Source organism: Brachyhypopomus gauderio, unplaced genomic scaffold (genome assembly GCF_052324685.1).
Source record: "Brachyhypopomus gauderio isolate BG-103 unplaced genomic scaffold, BGAUD_0.2 sc103, whole genome shotgun sequence".
NCBI classification, from domain to species: Eukaryota; Metazoa; Chordata; class Actinopteri; order Gymnotiformes; family Hypopomidae; genus Brachyhypopomus; species Brachyhypopomus gauderio.
In genome coordinates this window covers 318,713-338,568 of record NW_027506924.1, presented here as the reverse complement: position 1 = coordinate 338,568, position 19,856 = coordinate 318,713, and the positions used below count along the sequence as shown (strand labels likewise).

At 43.8% G+C, this 19,856-nt stretch overlaps 1 pseudogene; it reads left to right on the top strand.

Moving 5' to 3' along the window:
* The first annotated feature begins 9,007 nt into the window (after positions 1–9,007).
* Positions 9,008–13,386, top strand: LOC143497206 (uncharacterized; annotated as a pseudogene).
* The last annotated feature ends 6,470 nt before the right edge of the window (positions 13,387–19,856 follow it).

The window sequence follows — 19,856 nt, the reverse complement described above, 5'->3', positions numbered from 1 at the left end:
ACTCTCTCTCCCCCACACTCCTGCTCACTCCCCCCACCCTCCTGCTCACTCTCCCACACTCCTGCTTACACTCCCCCCACCCTCCTGCTCACTCTCTCTCCCCCACACTCCTGCTCACTCCCCCCACCCTCCTGCTCACTCCCCCCACACTCCTGCTCACTCCCCCCACACTCCTGCTCACTCCCCCACACTCCTGCTCACTGTCTCCCCCACACATTACTCTACCCAACCAACTAGGACATGAGACACTTCCTCAGAGACAGGAAGTGCAGAGTCATGCTGTATTCTTCTACAGTTTGCACTCACCAGCACACAAAATGGCAAACGTGCCACTGGGACAACGCTGCAAAGCTTCAACACGTCTATCATATTTCCAGATCAAATATTCTGACCTGCAAACAGTACCAGTCTGAGTCTGAACCTGACACCGGCCTCCGCTTTGAATCTGGTGGCAAAACCAAGACAAAAGTACGGCTAATGTACAGCTGCTCAAGAATGAATGGATTACTGTCAGGAAAAGGTTACACACACACACACACACACACACACACACACACACACACACACACACACACACACACACACACACACACACACACACACACACCTGTGGACTCTCAAGGAAGTCCGAGCATAAATTTTCTATCTTCGGGTTCCAAGCCAAAAACTAGTTATTTTCAAAATTCTCAACTATTTTTGCAGCAGATGTAAAGAAATACAAATGTAAGTTGCAGATTATTATGGTATAATGAAATTCAAATTGCTTGGCTTTTTTGTTAATGTAATGAGGCTCCGTATCACAGTGCAGTGCTATAACAACATGGAAGAAAGAGGAGAAAGGTTATGTTTCACGCTACAAGCAATAATTTATTGACATGAATGTCAAGACACCATTTTAAATGGCAACTGGTACTAACCCTCTGAATTACATTAGAGAGAGAGAGAGAGAGAGAGAGAGAGAGAGAGAGAGAGAAGGTGCACGAGAGGCAGGGAGAGCCTATGTGCATGATAGCAAGACTGAAAGGGAGGCAAAGAGGAGAGAGTGAGAGGAGGAGAGAGAGAGGAGAGAGAGGAGGAGAGAGAGAGAGGGGGAGAGAGTGAGAGGAGGAGAAGAGGAGAGAGTGAGTGAGAGGGGGAGAGAGACTAAAGTACTTATGAAGTTCATCTTTGAATCATTAAGACATATGTATTTGTATGTACAAACATCTAGATTATGCATGTACCATTTATGAATAGTCTAATAAACATATATACATATACTTTCATACATATAATACAACGGAGGGAGAGAGAGACTGGGGGGAGGGGGGATGCACATGCACAAGAGAGAATGAAGGAGTTTTCAACCAAGGGAGTGAGAAAGTCATAGAGACAGAGTGACTTGACTGAGAGAGGCAAAAAGAGTGAACGTGCAGAAGATAGAGAGAGAGAGAGAGAGAATATTAGAAGCTTTCTGCCTCCTTCTGTCTGCATGAATTTCTATTGAAAGGCAAGAGTAGTCAGGATTCATTATGTCCTGTGCTTATCTCAAAGACTGTGTCTGCACACACACACACACACACACACACACACACACACACACACACACACAAATACACAGTATTTGGCTAAAATGTAAAAATAATTTTGGCGGTAGACATTGTAGGAGCTTATCCTATCCCTTCTGCCCAAACACACACACACAAAAACACACACACACACAGAAATGATAATTCAGCCCTTCTCCAAGCTGAATGTTAACTAATTATTTTTTGTTATCTTCCACTATGGCTTCAGGCTCTATCAGACTAGTGCACATGCCACACAGATAAGAGAGAGAGAGAGAGAGAGAGACAGACAGACAGAAGAGAGAGGAATGAGAAGAGAGAGACTAGTATGAAAGAGCAGAGAGACAGAAGTGAAAGACAGGAAAGAGAGATGAGAGAGATTTATGAAAGAGGAGTGAGACACAGGGGAGAGGACAGAGAGACACACACAGGAAGAGGAGAGACACGGGAGAGGAAGACAGAGCGGAGACAGACACAAGGGGAGGGAACAATGTTTATCATAGTGCTGTGCCTTCGTCTCATCAAAGTAACACCGGTGACGGCTTCTTTAACCTTTTCCTATTCTCCACCAGCTCGCCGTCTTCTAAACATGGGAATCAGCGTTTTTATGAAACCTTTCGAGACAAGTGGAGTACATATTCCTGCACATTTAAGATCCACCACCTGCTTTTCACTGTGAGAAATGACTCGTCTCACATGGAGGGCTTGCTGAACTCTTTCTTCTACTTACCATATAAGATGGAGTCAAATCCACTGCCATTTTAGATCCATCACAGTAAGATAGCAGAGACAGAGAGAGACGGCGAGAGAGGGGGAGAGAAATGACTCCTATCTCATGGAGACATGCTGTCCTTTCATTGTGAGACGTGCTAAGAAATCTCAGGGAGATTTTAGTCAGTCGGCTTTAATCGACACATGTAAAGACAAACCAGATTGATGTCGCACCCAGGAGACACTCTCACTCTGACTAGCAGCATTTTAGATACGTCGGTAGGGTCTGAGATATCTACCCATATCTACAGACACACCTGGATGTTGATACTCACAGTACACACAGATGTGTGTGTGTGTGTGTGTGTGTGTGTGTGTGTGTGTGTGTGTGTGTGTGTGTGTGTGTGTTTGTGTATGTGTGTGTGAAACCCATATATTCCACACACTTTCCATGCTGGTGCGAAAGGTCAGCTGTGTCCCAGAGTGAGTGGTGGTCTTTAAAGGTTAACTCAGGGTCTCTGGATCGTGGGATTATTATGGCAGAGGTATGGTCATTTTCTGAGGCAAGTGAGCACTTTTACCTATCTACCATTACCCAGTGGCCTCGTTCCAAATTGCCCACCTGCAGCCTTGCAGCCTCAAGTGCACCAGACAGCCAGGGAGCTTGGCAATAACAAAGCAGTGCAGTCAGGCAGGACCCGTCCCGGTTCCCCTCCTTTAATCAGCTGCTCTCGGCCCCTTCAGCAGATGCTCAGGTGGCTCTTCTTCTTCTTCTTCTTCTTCTAAAAGCCTAAAGTCACATCAGCCCTTCGCGGAACATGAGCGCACATCTCTAAAAGACTCCAAATCGGTCTGCTGCCACCATCTCCCAATGATCTTCTAGTGCCCTAGCAAGATGTTCACTAGCTAGGGTACTACACAGCAGAATACAGCAGCACTTCTGCACTTCCCATGTAGTCCTGTCTTCCTATGTAGCCTAATAATCATGTAATGTATATCCCGACACATCCTGCTCTTTAAGACTAACCTGCACCCCCCCTCTCCCTTTTCTCACATGCAGCCTCCTTCCAATACACTTTTCAAACATCGACTATTACGCCTGATTAAGTTACACAACATTATTTATGGAATTTGTTATTAGCAGACAACACTGATAATCTGCACTTCATCTGAGATTAAGCTCACATTTCAGTTTTGAGTGTCTTGTGTGTGTGTGTGAATTATTACTACCGTGATAAATTATTGATGGAATGTGTTCTTCCTATGCGTGTGCACATGTGTGTAGATTTAATGTAAATGTCAATATAGATTTTCTGCTGAAAAAAAGGGAATTCTTTATAGTTCTTTATATTTTGTACATATTCAAGTGGATGTAGTGTTTGTACATTCTTTGAAGTGGTGTAATATATTCAAGTGGATATAGTATTTGTACATTCACTACATTAGAATGTAAAATGCATATAAACAGATCAAAACAACTTCACTTATATAGACTGTAAGAAAATATCTATCCTATGTGCAGTTTATCCATGCCGTTGTGCACGGCGGTAGATAAATGAGCAATGCTGTCACACACTGCTATCACACACACATTCACACAAACACTTTAAAATTCACCTGCATCAAATCATTTGTCTTTGCTTGCATTCAGAAATGTTCACCAACACAGACTCCAGTCACTGCTCACCAACACATCTCTGTGTGGTCTGGTTTAAAGAGCATCTAGAATTTTCTAAACATCCGTGAGCTCCTGCAGCTCCTTGTATCCATATTCCAGTTCACCTGAGTTCGTTTGTGCAGTCCAACTACAGCGTACAGCAAGCCAGATGTAAAGTTGAATGCATAAGTTCATGTTAAAAAGAAACCATTTAAAGCCATTAGCATATCATCACCACACTGATGGGTTGACGGAGATGATAAGACCTTTTTTCCTCATTGACCTAACAAGCATGATTTAGCATCAGGATTAAAACGTCCTACCACAAGAACTCTAATTGCACCAAGTCTGTGGTGCCTAATTGAGCTTGAATTGGCTTGATTGCTTACCACACTTTTATGCTAACTTAGCTCATCTACAGAAAACCTCAACCCCTCACCCCCCCTTAATTGAGGCTTGAAACTTCAAATCCACCATGAAAATTCTTTAACTATTTTAACTGGGTTCTGGAAGTGCTTATTACACTTAAATCAGAATTAAAATAATGATTCCTATGAACTCCCCTGAGTGCAAAAGTATGTTATCATCATGCTCTGTTATGAAAGGATTCTCCCATAGGAAGCCAGTTCGGTTTAGAATGCCACCGCTGTCAAAAAGGTAACAAAACATGCACTCACTGGTCGTTTCAAGCGGAACACCTGGACACCTATTCATGCAATTAGGCAATTAGCCAATCATGTGAAAGCAGCACAGCGAACAGACAGTCTCCGGTCAAGAGCTTCTATTAATGTTCACGTCAACCATCAGAACGCAGAACAAATCTGAGTGACGTTGACTACGGCACGAGTGTTGGTGCCAGATGGGACGGTTTGAGTGTTTCGGAAACTGCTGATCTCCTGGGATATTTTCACATACACCAGTCTGTAGAGTTTACACAGAGTAATGTAAATGAAATGAACAGCACTTCTGCTTGTGAAAATGCGTCTGTGATGAGAGGTCAGGGAAGAACAGCTGGACTGGTCTGAGCTGACAGGAAGGCCACAGTCAGCCTCTACAACCATTGTGAGCTGGAAAATACGGAACAGTGTAAAACATGACACTGTGGTGGATACGCTACAACAGCAGAAGACCACGTCAGGTTCCACTCCTCTCAGCCAAGACCAGGAATCAGAAGGTACCAGAAGCTCTCGCTCATGGTACTTGAACAGTGACTGGAACTACCTTACCTGGTGTTATGGATTTCAGTCTGCAATCACCTGCAGATTATGGGATCAGAGTTTGGCATAAACAACACAAATCCATGCATGTAACCTTATGTCAGCAGCTCAGTCTGTGGCTGGTGGTGTAAAGGTGTGATGGAATGTTTCCTTGGCACATACCGGGCACCTTAACACTAATTAGACATAATGTGAATGCCACAGCCTGTGTGAGTATTGTTACTGACCATGTGGATCCCGTCATGGACAGTTTACCATTTTAAAACGGGTACTACCAGCACAAAAAGCACCATGTTACGAATGACAATCATATCAAACTGGGGCCATGACCCTGACAAGTCATATAAAACTGGTGCCATGACCCTGACGAGTCATATCAAACTGGTGCCATGACCCTGACGAGTTCAGTGCACTTCAGTGGCCTCCAAAGTCTTCAGATCTGAATCCAATGCAACACCTTTGGCGTATGGTGTAACAGGAGGTTCACAGCATGAACATGCTGTTGACAAATCTGCACAAATTATGTGATGTAGACATGGACAGAAACCTCAAATGTTTAACACCTTAGGGAACCCAAGTCATGAAGAATGCTTTGGCTTGCACACACATACACACACAAATATATATATAAGAAACACTGGGACCTCCAGCTGGAAGCCAGTTCATTGGCATCTGAAATTGGGCAGACAGGCAGATATAAAATGCTGAAGAAAAAGCAACAGACACTCCTTCAGTCAGACATGCAACACAGTTTGAAATATTTAAGACCCCCTTTCAATTATTCATGCAGGCTCCACTCTGGGTGTGTTACAGTAATCCATCCCTACAACAGAAGCCCTCTACGCCTCTACAAATGCCTTGTTGTTTTAATGTAATTTGCCCTGGGAGGATTGTGGGTGGCTGAATGTAATATTTGGCACGAATCAAGAGCCAAGAAGTGATGTAGTATTTAAATAAAGCAGATAAACACACACCAAGACCTGTTTTTTTTTTCTTGTTCTCCTCCTCCGCGGCATTTAAAGTCCCGGTAAAGCGTCAGGAGTTCAGGAACGTGTGGCAGGAACACCTCCTTATGAGAGAGCTAATCTCAATTAATCTCACACTGAGGCACAGATGTGGGATTATACACATCACGCGTCATCTTTTGATGTTGATGGTAACTTGGCGCACTTGTGGATACAGTAACCTGTTCACCGCTCACGCGCTCCCGTTAATCGCCTCTGATGCCAAGACTGGAGGGAGTCGCCAAGGATCAAATAAAGAGGATCGTGAAGCGATACTTGTGCCCATGTACATAAAAACGCAAAATCCCCGTCAACCTGCTTCCTCTGTGCCATGTTCTCAGATGCTCGTCAAGAAGGCCCGTAGGCCTAACTAAGGAAGAACATATGACAGTGAGTGATGGGAATACAGCTCAAACAGCACCAGACACATTTGTATTCATTACTTCCCTGACACATCATCTCTCGCAGTCCTGCTTCCTGTTGTGCTTCAGTACACTTCCTTTAAAACAGGCTCCCGGGTTGCATGGTTACGTTCCGCGCGGGTGTATTATCATCTAAGGGCTGCTGGCGTCCCGACGGCTTTAGCCCTAAAGTCACAGACCCTCGCTCAACCCCCTCGATTCCAGCGTCACATGACCCTGGCCCCGCCATTGCTGCTTTCTGTTACTGTTCTGGTCGTACAAAGCAGACAGTAGACAGAGAGAGAGAGAGAGAGAAGAAAAGAGTAATGGAGAACGCTCCACAGGCAGTGGATGAAGTTTAATCAGTGGTTTTGAAGAGGGGGCCACACAAACAAACCTCCTGCTGCTGCTGTGTCCAGAGAAACTGGTCCAGAGAAGAAGTGTGGTCCAGAGAACGTTCATGAATGTGAGGGAGGAACCCTACGGCAGGGACTCTGCCTTTATTCATGATTCATCCTCCCTGGGTGGACATGAACATAAAAAAACTTGTTTTTTTTATCATAACGGATTGTTCATTTACAGTATGAAACCAAAAGAAAAGATCAAGTAACTCACACCAGGCATCAACTAGCTGATCTGAATGACGAGATCACAGTATGCAGAGATCACACGGTCTGTCTCTGTGTTCACACTAGCTTTCACAAGGGCCTGGGATCAGTAGGAGAGCATCACCGCTCTTTAATATAACACTCCTCCGTCTAGCGGAATACGGCTCCACAGAGGAACAGTAAATGCAGCCTCGTTCACTAGTTATTAGTTGTAAATCTCCAGTGGAATGTTGAATGACAACTAGGAGAATTTAAGAAAGCCCACATGTGTAAATTCTCAGATGAGATTTTACAGAACCTGTGACCATTTCCTGATGCGGTGGCAGTCTTTTCAAGATTCCGAAAGTCAGTTATCCAATAACAACTTACTTGACATTATTACATTTTGCTCACGGCTGACTGGCTACTTTTAGTAAGGCTGAAGTCATGTCTGGCGCACTCATTGTGGGTGTAGGAGTGCTCAGATGTGTTCCTGTGGGGGATGCAGGATCTGGTGTTCTTCCATAAAACCATGGGGGGCAACAAATGGTGGTTTACCTCAAGAGGTTCCCAGAGCAATGGGATAAAACTGACCATTTGTATTTTAGTTATGTCAGTATGTTTGTGTGGCATGTTTAGTCTTATTTTGCAGCTTGTTGTGTACTGGGTAAAGGTTATGCTAACAGGATAAGAGTTCCATCACTCCCTGATAAGGTTTGTAGACTTCACCCCAAAGGGGACAGTCCTGTATGGAATGCACACTGTATGCAAATGTACTCTGATGTCTTTACCAGCAACCTGATTCCCATTGGTTAACCTGGTTTTTGTGACTGCTGTCCCTTTGAGATGCTGGGGGGATATAAAAAGAGAAGTTTGTGGGTGCAGGGCTTCTTTCTATCATCTGGGCTCTTCTTTCATCTGGGCTCTTCTTTCATCTGGGCTCTTCTCTTCTCTTCTCTTCTCTGCTCTTCTCTGCTCTTCTCTTCTCTGCTCTTCTCTTCTCTTCGCTTCTCTTCTTCTCTCTGGGCTTTAGCTTCTTCTTCTCTCTTGGCTTCCTTTGGGGTCCTTCTCCGTGAGGCAGCCTGCACCGGTTGGTATCTCTGTTTCCATTAGGTATTATTGTTACTTTAGTCTAGTATGGTTGTTATTGTTTTATATTTTGTTGGTTATTGAATAAATCTGGTTAATTGTGTAGCCACGGTCTTCCTTGATTATAGCTATACTGGGCCAGATGAGCTCATTATTAGTATCAGTTAAAAGGTAAATCAATGCTAATGCCAATTCCCTCTAAAGTATCCCATCTGCTACGCATGTTTATGATAAACCTCTGACAAAGCAGGCTATTGTTTATAGCAAGGTACTTTATAAAGTTGGTTAGGTATATTCTATAACCTGTACTGATCTATTTGAGAAGTGAGTTCTTTTAGATTCTTACCAACTATAATTTGGAGTCAGATATTTAAGTTTTATGCACGTCAATCCTTCTTCTGCACCTATTTCCGTCCTTGGTTGTAGGCAAGCAGGTAGGTTAGTTATATCTCATAACTATAACCCCTACAGAATTTGGTGACCCCGACGTGATATGGTACTAGTACAGAAATTTGTGTACTAGTGTGATCCAGTACTAGTACAAAGTAACCAGTTTACAGTTTTGCAAGCAGATAACGACCGTCCGCCCGGATTGCTGTCTGTGATTCACACCTATGTTGCTGCATCTTTGGGTTTGGTCTCTTCTGAGGTAAGACAAATATACCCTTCTTTTTAGCAGCAGGGAAAACATAGGTGCACCATACAGACACATTTGTAGAACGGGTCGGATTACCCACCGAGTAGCAGGCGTGCCGACACGTGCAAAAAGACAAGGATTTTAGCTTGTATACACAATGGCTCAGGGATATGCTAGTGTAGAAGAGCAGGCCTTCATGGAGGATTGGGCTTTGGAGGTAAAAGAAACTCTGGTTAGCATGCGCATCAAAGGATTGTCGCTAAATGCTAGCAATGAGTTCATTTTAAATTGGCTCTCATCTGAGGGTTGTAAGCTTAGCACTAGGAGTAAACTCCAACATATTTTACTGAAAAAGCCTAAGCAACACAAACTATTAGCCGCCACAGGCTATTTAGTCCTCCGCAACAGCCTAAACTCTTTAGAGCAACACAAGAAAGCACTGGACAGTATGCGCAACTTGGAAAGCCTCCGATCTGAGGAGATCAGGAGAATGCGTTTACAAATAGACAGCTTTGCGTATGATAAGCTAACTTGGGCACGCCAGAGTGAGGCATTCACTAGGCAAATAGCTAGTCTCCAAAGTAAGTTGAGAGCAGGTACGAACTATGCCTCAACTTTGGAGAAATGCTGTGATAATGCTGGAATTCCTGTGGCTGCTGTGCGACAGATCTTTAACCCTCAATCTCAAATCATGCCTTTGTTGGATGATACTGAGGGTGATGAAGATGTTATGTTAATGGCCTTTGCTAACAGTAGGTTAGACCAGGCCCGCCAGCAGGGGGTTGTGTTACCACCCCCACCAGCACCAGTCCTTGCACCTGGGTTAGTGCCACGGCCTCATACAGATAGTGTTTATCAGCAGTCTCCAGCTGAGATACCACAGCTAGCTGAAGCAGCTGGGTTTGGCCAGGCTGTGGGGTCAAAGCCCACACTCCCACTTGCAGATTTGGTTAAGGAAGACCATGTGGCTGGAAGCCCAAGAAGATGGAGACAAGACAAAAGCAGTCAGGTGCTCGCAGCAGCAATTCCAGGGTTACCTGAGCACAGGGAGCGTAGTCCTATTTGCACCAGGTCTAAAACTGCTAGTGCATCTAAAGTAGCCGTCATTAAAACAATGACAGATCCCAACGGTGAACGCTTTAATGTTAGCCGACAGCTAACTTTTCATGAATGTGCAGCACATTCCAGCGTTGTTGGGATGCTTCCCTGTAAAGGTCCATTTGAGCCATACTGGAGTGCGCTAATGCATCAAGCTAGCGCTTTTAGCTTAGAACCAAAGGACATTTGGCAAATAGCTCTCACAACTATCCCTCCAGAGCTAATATCTAAAGCTCCAGAACAACTTCTGGATGGGAGAATCATGACTCCCTTACTGGGAGAAACACACACGGATGTGTTAGCCAGACTGAAAGATACCCTTCTAGATATTAGGGGCACAGTTCCGGCAGCTTGGGATAAGATCATTGATGCAAAACAAGGGAAAGAACCATTTGAACAGTTTGCAGAGCGCCTTTGGGTAGTTTTTAGAGAGTATTCAGGAATTGAAGAGCCAACTAAGGATAATGAAATCCTGCTACAACTCCTTAAAAATAATGCAGGTCCACATGTGCAGCAGGCACTAAGTCATGGAGCAAATCCTCCAGATAACACATTTGACTCCATAGTCAGGTGGGTTATGGGGATGGAGGGTCACTTGAAAACAAACAAGGGACCTTTTGCAACAGTTAAGTGGTTAGCTGAGGGTGAAGTCCCCAGCAAACCAAGTACGCCTACTTTTGAGAAACGTTGCAAATTTTGTAACAAGGTAGGACATGTAATTGAGGACTGTTTCAAGCTAAACAAACAGAAGTTTAAAAGGGCACATAAGCCAAAGGAACGACAGGAGGCTAGACCTACTGGTGAATATCAGACGTTAAGAGAGCAGCTTGCACTGATCAGTCAGCAGTTAGATGCTGTACAAGCGAAGTTCATAACATCTGACCTCAAAAACCTGTCAGATAGAAACAGTGGTCCTCAATAAGGGTGCGTGGCCTCCATTCCTGTCGGCAGTAATATCCATCATGGTAATCGTATCAAAAATTAGAGCTAACCTTGGAGGCCGGTTATGATTTTTCGCTTGTTGATACGGGAGCTGCCTCTTCATGTACAGATCCTACACTTTCACTGACTGATGAGCCCACAGTGTTAATTGTCTTATGAGCCATTCCTTTAAGGGCCACAGGTATCAGCCCTTATGAGCTTATGACAGGAAGAGTCATGAAGCTTCCCATTGATCCAGAGGAACATAGTGAGTAGATGTAGAGCATGTTGTTCTGTTTTCATTCTCACATTCACAGACGCACTACTGCAGTTCCATGGATCCCTGATGCTAGGACGGTGACCAAAGACACCTGCATTGAGCTAGGACAGCGAGTCAAATTGAGCCACATGCTCGGATGTGGGAGATGGGTATGGAAGTATTTCAAGGGGCCATTCACACCAAATTCACTGACAATTTTACCTAAGCAAATAGTTACATGGCCTCCTGGTGTAGCACCAGAACCAAATTGTATAACTCAAATTTGCTGTAATTTAGGTTCCACCCATCCTCCTACAATTAGTTTTTCTATTCCTATTATCCATGTTCCAAGCCAAGCCAATTCTACAACATGGATAAAACTAAAATCAATTGAGGGTCAAGAAGCAGGTGTTTTAAGCACATTATACAAGCGAGGAAATAATGGAGTAGATCCTCGGAAATGCTATAACACAAAATAACTTGAACCTGCCATGTACGAGTGCACACATATAGAACCACTCAATTCTACACACAACACATATATATCCCATCTTTTTAATCTCTCTTCTCCATAGGATTATTCTATTACGCCCAAACCTTTTGTTTGGACAAAACCTCGGGAAGGCATGTATTGTGTTGGTAGGTGTGAAGCTGACCTAAATTTGTGGACAGGTGCAGAAAATTGCACATGGACACGTAAATATTGTTTCAATTTAACGACATGCGGCTACCACAAACCAACACAGTGTCCAAATACATACCCTGTCCCTCTAGCTGGTCTTATTAGAGGAAACATTAATAAGACCCTATTGCATGATGTAAACCTTGTTATGGTTCATGTTAGTTACAATATTTCAAATATCCTCTCAGCTTATCTGACACATTGTAAAGCCTACACTAAAACATACACATGGCTCAAAACTCAAATTGAAGATTTAGTGTATGACTACAAAAGCAGATTAGCAGTCCAAATTCCATACTCACAGTCACGCATGAAGCGAGATCTATTCTCGGACATCACTGGATTATTTGGTAGTAGTAATTCACTAATAAACACATACCAAATTTCCAAACAATCACAGTATACATCTTGGCTTACCAATCAGTTTGCAACTGGTTTTCAACATCTGACTAATGGTGAAGATAACATTATTAAAGCAGTAAAGTCAGAAGTTCAAGCTTTGTTACACCTTAGTCATATGATTTTTAACCAAACACACACCTTAGAGCTTGATTTTGCATGCAGAGCTTATGCTCAAGATCTGTTTACAGCAGCAAGGCAGGAGGTATTGGATCTCCGATTCCAGAAATCACCACGTCATGCCTTAGCTGATTTGATTGAAATGCTTGATCTTGATCGTTGGTTTAAATCAATTTCTATGAAAACCATTTATTATGCTGAACTTCTTACAACTATTATGATGTACAATGGAAACGAGTGCCCCGGTTGTATTGGTTTTTTTGCAACTTATCCTTTTATTCACCCTGAGCAAATTTTTCCAGATTCCACCACTATACGTTCATTGGGTACGGTTATCAGGGATCAGGTTGTCAAATGGGATCAGGTGACTGGTTATTTGACTGTAAAGGGTTCTGAAATGTTGCTTACTACACGTTCTTGCTGCCATGAAACAGCCAGTTATGTAATCTGTACATGCAATACATTACAACCTGTCTCTTCAAATGATACTAAGTTGATAAATGTTCATTCGTTGCATGGATACTCTGATGCAGTCCAAGTGTCACACACCCAGTGGTGTGTGATTAGTGAAATGACATCTTTCAGTTATGGGGGTCTTCTGTGCCCTGCCAATCACTCGTTCTGTCTAGAGGTGAGAGATGACTTCACAATGGGACCTTTAAGCATTCTGGGTAGGATACCAATGGACACTGATGTTTCTCCATGGTGGGAAGACACTTTCTATGAGGAAAGCACAAAACCTCTCACAGACACTGTACAGCTGGTTCAGCGCCTGATTCAGACAACCAGCTATCATCTTCGTCAAGCACAAGTGGAAGTGCATCTCGCCAGTGAGACGGTGAGAATCCTGACCAGTGCTTCAACCCTTTCAGCGGAGTACATGTATACCTGGTGGGACTGGGTTTTCCGGGGATGCGTCCTGGCCAGTTCTTTAATACTCGCCATCACCCTGATCCAGTTCTGCTATTTCAGGAAGCACATCACTGCCCTTCGCTCCACTATGACAGAGACACTCACTCTCGGGTCGTTGAATGTTTCTGCATTTTGGCGTCCCTGAGGGGGGATTTGTAGGAGTGCTCAGATGTGTTCCTGTGGGGGATGCAGGATCTGGTGTTCTTCCATAAAACCATGGGGGGCAACAAATGGTGGTTTACCTCAAGAGGTTCCCAGAGCAATGGGATAAAACTGACCATTTGTATTTTAGTTATGTCAGTATGTTTGTGTGGCATGTTTAGTCTTATTTTGCAGCTTGTTGTGTACTGGGTAAAGGTTATGCTAACAGGATAAGAGTTCCATCACTCCCTGATAAGGTTTGTAGACTTCACCCCAAAGGGGACAGTCCTGTATGGAATGCACACTGTATGCAAATGTACTCTGATGTCTTTACCAGCAACCTGATTCCCATTGGTTAACCTGGTTTTTGTGACTGCTGTCCCTTTGCGATGCTGGGGGGATATAAAAAGAGAAGTTTGTGGGTGCAGGGCTTCTTTCTATCATCTGGGCTTCTTTCTTTCATCTGGGCTCTTCTTTCATCTGGGCTCTTCTCTTCTCTTCTCTGCTCTTCTCTGCTCTTCTCTTCTCTGCTCTTCTCTTCTCTTCGCTTCTCTTCTTCTCTCTGGGCTTTGGCTTCTTCTTCTCTCTTGGCTTCCTTTGGGGTCCTTCTCCGTGAGGCAGCCTGCACCGGTTGGTATCTCTGTTTCCATTAGGTATTATTGTTACTTTAGTCTAGTATGGTTGTTATTGTTTTATATTTTGTTGGTTATTGAATAAATCTGGTTAATTGTGTAGCCACGGTCTTCCTTGATTATAGCTATACTGGGCCAGATGAGCTCATTATTAGTATCAGTTAAAAGGTAAATCAATGCTAATGCCAATTCCCTCTAAAGTATCCCATCTGCTACGCATGTTTATGATAAACCTCTGACAAAGCAGGCTATTGTTTATAGCAAGGTACTTTATAAAGTTGGTTAGGTATATTCTATAACCTGTACTGATCTATTTGAGAAGTGAGTTCTTTTAGATTCTTACCAACTATAATTTGGAGTCAGATATTTAAGTTTTATGCACGTCAATCCTTCTTCTGCACCTATTTCCGTCCTTGGTTGTAGGCAAGCAGGTAGGTTAGTTATATCTCATAACTATAACCCCTACATGGGTCCAAGCATATGTCAGGGCTCTCAAGTCTCACACATTTGACCGTCTTCAAACACTCACACGCCACACTTCCGATTTCACACGGCGAGAAAAAAAAATCTAGTTTATTTACCTCCGATCCATATCTATGTCGCCCTCCGATCGCGATATACAAACCCCCACCCCGCTCAACAACTTACGTTCACCACACCCCCCCCGCGCGCAACAATTAACATTCGCCACCCCCCGTCAACAACTCTCACACTCTGACATGAATCCAAAACTTGAGAGCCCTGCATATGTTCTAGTATGTACACTCACCGGCCACTTTATTAGATATACCTTGCTAGGGGTGTAACATTGTGACTTTGAACAATGAGTAGTCCATCTCAACACATGTGTCAAAACTGACCAGATCCTGCAGATTTCTCCTCTGCAACATACGGAGAATACGACCCTTCCTTTCACAGGAAGCTACTCAAGTGTTTGTGCAGTCTCTAGTAATCTCTAAGCTGGACTACTGCAATTCCCTACTTGCAGGTCTTCCTCTACGGGTCATCAGACCTCTACAACTAATTCAGAATGCTGCAGCACGACTGGTCTTCAATCTCCCAAAGTTCTCACATGTGACTCCTCTGCTACGCTCTCTTCACTGGCTTCCAATAGTGGCACCCATCAGATATAAAACCTTGATGCTTGCTTACAAAGCCAAAAATGCACTAGCCCCTTCCTACATGATGTCCATGGTAAAAAGTCGATCCGTACAGCGAAAACTCAGAACCTCAAGCTTGGCTTGACTTGAAACTCCATGTTTAAAGTCTCATGGAAGACAAAGCTCCAGACTATTCTCCATCCTGGCTCCAAGATGGTGGAACGATCTTCCATTAGCTGCTAGGACTGCAGAGTCTATTGCTATCTTCAAGCGTAGACTGAAGACCCACCTGTTTGTTGAGTTCTTACCAGAGCACTAACTCAGCTGATACCACTTGCCGTTGTTCTTAAATTGTATGTCTGTCTATGGTTATTTGCGCTTCTTGGCAAACGTCTAACTTGCAAAACACTAGGCAATGACATTGATTCCTGTAGTTTAGTAGTAGTCTGACTCAATGGTATCTTGAATTGTGGCCTATCCATACTATTCCCTTAGCAAAAATAAGTTTATTCAAGTGTACTATGTGTATACTTTTTTTTTGTTACTAGAAATGTTCCAATTTAGTCCGAAAAAGTATTAAAATGGTATACTTTCTAGTCCACTTAAAGTATATATATAAAGTATATAAATATATTTGCTATACTTATACTAAAGTATACTTAATAAAATGAACTTTAAGTATACTATTTTTTGCTAAGGGTTACCTAAGATGAATTCTGTGATCAGATGCTAAGCACTTTGTAAGTCGCTCTGGATAAGAGCGTCTGCTAAATGCAGTAAATGTAAATGTAAATGTAGGGGGTTGGACCCCCTTTTGCCTTCAGAGCTGCCTTAATCCTTCATGGCATAGATTCAACAAGGTACTGGAAACATTCCTCAGAGAGTCTGGTCCATATTGACATGATAGCATCACGCAGTTGCTGCAGATTTGTCGGCTGCACATCCATGATGCAAATGTCCTGTTCCACCACATCCCAAAGGTGCTCTATTGGACTGAGATCTGGTGACTGTGGAGGCCATTCGAGTACAGTGTCGTGTTCACGCTTGATGATTCACGCTTTATGGCATGGCGGGTTATCCTGCTGGAAGTAGCCATCAGAAGATGGGTACACTATGGGTACCCTAGCAACAATACTCAGGTAGGCTGTGGCATTGACACAATGCTCAATTGGTACTAATGGGCCCAAAGTGTGCCAGGAAAATATCCCACACACCATTGCATCACCACCACCAGCCTGAACCGTTGATACAAGGCAGGATCCATGCTTTCATGTTGTTGATGTTGTTGACGCCAAATTCTGACCATACCATCCAAATGTCGAGATTCATCAGACCAGGCAACATTTTTCCAGTTTTCTATTGTGCAATTTTGGTGAGCTTGGGTGAATTGTAGCCTCAGTTTCCTGTTCTTAGCTGACAGGAGTGGCACCCGGTGTGGTCTTCTGCTGCTGTAGCCCATCCGCCTCAAGGTTCAACGTGTTGTGCATTCAGAGATGCATGTCTCGGTTGTAACGACTTATGTCGTAACTGCTTATTTGAGTTACTGTTGCCGTTCTATCAGCTCGAACCAGTCTGGCCATTCTTCTCTGACCTCTGGCATCAATAAGGCATTTGCACCCACAGAACTGCAGCTATCTGGATATTTTCTGGATAGTTTTTGGACTGTGCTCTGTAAACCCTAGAGATGGTTGTGCATGAAATTCCCAGTAGATCAGCAGTTTCTGAAATGCTCAGACCAGCCCGTCTGGCACCAACAACCATGCCACGTTCAAAGTCACTTAAATCACCTTTTCACCCCATTCTGATGCTCTGCTTGAACTGCAGAAGATCGTCTTGGCCATGTCTACATGCCTAAATGAGTTGCTGCCATGTGATTGGCTGATTCGACATTTGCGTTAATGAGCAGTTGGACAGGTGTACCTAATAAAGTGGCCGGTGAGTGTATATTACATCTGTTATTATTCCTGTTACAAGTACACTGTGGCTTTATTCCTGACTGCAGCATACGTAATTAGTAGTGATTTAAGCATTCAGCACACCACACCATCGTTAGATTTCGATATACTGCTGTGACCTATTAAAACCATCAATGGGCATCTTTGTTTGTAGATCGATCAGGCACTGTCGCAGGCTCCATGCTGCAGCTATAATTCCTCGTTTGTTTGGCCGGAGCGGTTATCGAGTCATAAAGACAGGTGCTGGCATGCCTTCTTATTCATAACCTCAGAAACCAAACAATCTAACAGCAAGCACCTCTCACCCATCGTCTTCTCTCCCCTTTGAGTCTTTGTCTGTCTCTCTCTCTCCTGCTGCCCCCCCTCCCCCGGTCTCTGCATCTCTCTCTCTGACCTCTCTGTATTCACTCTCTGTTTGAGCTAAATTTCCCACCCAGACCATAATTCCCCTTAACCTCACTGAGCAGAGGTTCAGGAAGAGGACTATGAGGAGCGGTGTAGGGGAACTGTGTGTAACCCCCAGATGAATAGCTCAGCCCCCTGCCAAAGTCACATATCAGGCTGAGAGGCGACGCAGCCTGCCAAAAACCAGTGCCTTCTGAATGAAAACATCTTCACTCCGTACCCCGAGGTCACCCAGGAGACAAGCACCCACGGACCTCACAGTGATCAGCAGAATCCAGAGGAGAAATTCCAGCCATGTGTGCATGTCTGCTGCCATGTGAAGAACCATATGAGATTCAAGGCGTCTGGAGCTAAATGTTTAAGCAAATATAGCGTACACTTAATGCTTTATTAAAATCATGTCCCTAAAACCTACAATTCCTGCTCTCCTTGATGGATGCCACTGTAGGAGCTTACAATCTAAAACAGAAACCATGAGCCAACAGCGGTCATGTAGTCAATAAAAATGACCATTGCTGTAGGACACCTAGCCAAACTTCACCCAGCAACAGATGAGTTATAGACTCCAGCAGTGCACCCACAAAGTGTTTCTAATTAATAGATGTTTCAACTAACAAGTGGGATCTGAGCATATTTATTACACCTAACGGCAGAGTTAAACTTATAGCCCTTATGAGATTTGACAGCGAACCAGTAAAAGAGGTAGATTCTCACCCAGCCCAGCCAAAGGGAACAGGGGGAGAACTGTGCTGTTGGCAGGACAGAGCGCCCCCTGGGGTTCTGGCACTTTATGTCAGAGGCAATCACATCTCCTCGCCATTATCTAGGTACAAATTTGCCGGAGGGGGATGGCAGCAGGGTTCTGGGCGGGTTGGGCTCACTGGTCAGTACTGCGTCCAAATGTGCCACGCACCGTGACCAGAACCGCAGCCCCAGGGCCCTGCCCTGACAATGTTTGGACAAGTGATTTATGACTGCGTAGCATGCAAGGTGTGTTTCTGTGCGTATTAATTGGATGCCAAAAGTCAGAGAAAACGGTAACTGTGATCCAGCCCTTCGAGCGATTATGTGTTTCATGACACAAGAAGGTTACTGTTTAAAAGCTACATGTGCAAGTGTTATTGGTCCGGTAGAAATCAAATTTAAACGTAAAGCGGAAATGTACTAAGTGATCTGCTGTCACACTGAATCAGATCATTTCTGGGAATGATTTGTTCAGAGAACATATCTTAGGGTTTTGGGGAGTGAAATGTGCATGTGAATTACTGTTGGACTAAAACTGAAAATGGAAACTCAATAAAACTTTAGCTTGGCTGAAGAACTCGTATATTTGACAAAGCCTCGCCACAACTATTTGATGTTTCATTGCGAGATGAAAATTAGCACAAACAGAAGATGTTATTCTGTGTGTGTGCGTGTGTGTGTGTGTGTGTGTGTGTGTGTGTGTGTGTGTGTGTGTGTGTGTGTGTGTGTGTGTGTGTGTGTGACTTCTCTTCCGCCCATTATCTGGTCTTTGTTATCTGCCTTTTCTAGGATTTCTACAGTAACCATTGACAGAAAAAAAACAGGAAATCTGTCCAGCTATACAAGTTAATAATATACAGTCATGTCAAAGCTAAAATATCAGTCAGCACAGAAAAAAGTGCCTCATTCTACCAAACGTCTTGTGAATGAAAGAGGACTTCAGCATCAGTATTATTATAATGCAGGATTTATGTTCATAATTCTACAAGCTATTAGTTTTATGTAATAATAATAATAATAATAATAATAATAATAATAATAAAATCCTTCTATAAAACAATCCAGGCATTACCAAATCAAATGCCCCTCACACCGACATGCCGAGGAACAGAATCCAGGACGTCGGACACATTCACCGGGAAATGCAATCAACGTTGTCAGTTAAATAAATAAATAAATAAATAAACAAAAACCGGTCTCGCGTCATTTACCAATTAATTTCTGGAGGGCAAGGCAACGAGTGCGACAGGAGCTCTGCTGTGACCTGAAGGCTGTTGGGTAGCCGTGTTCAAATAGGCTTACCCAATGAGCCCACACTAACCTCAAGCGAAAGTCATTTACTTCCACCATTACTCCCCCATCTTATTTATTTGGAACGAAGCTTCCATTTCCTCGCTTTGCATTCCTTCTCCAGGGCGGCCGCGTGAGGGAATTGTCGAGGCAATCGGTTCCCCCCCCAACCGCTGGGCCCCCATATTGTTAGAAATTACACTTTCAATTTGCCGCGGTGCCTCCGCGCAGTAGGCGCCTCCTCGATCTTCTGTTTTATGGCCGGCGGACGAGACAATTGAAAACACAATGGATTTTGAAGGATACCGGGGAAAATGGCGCTGGAGAAGAGATTGGTGTCATCACTTC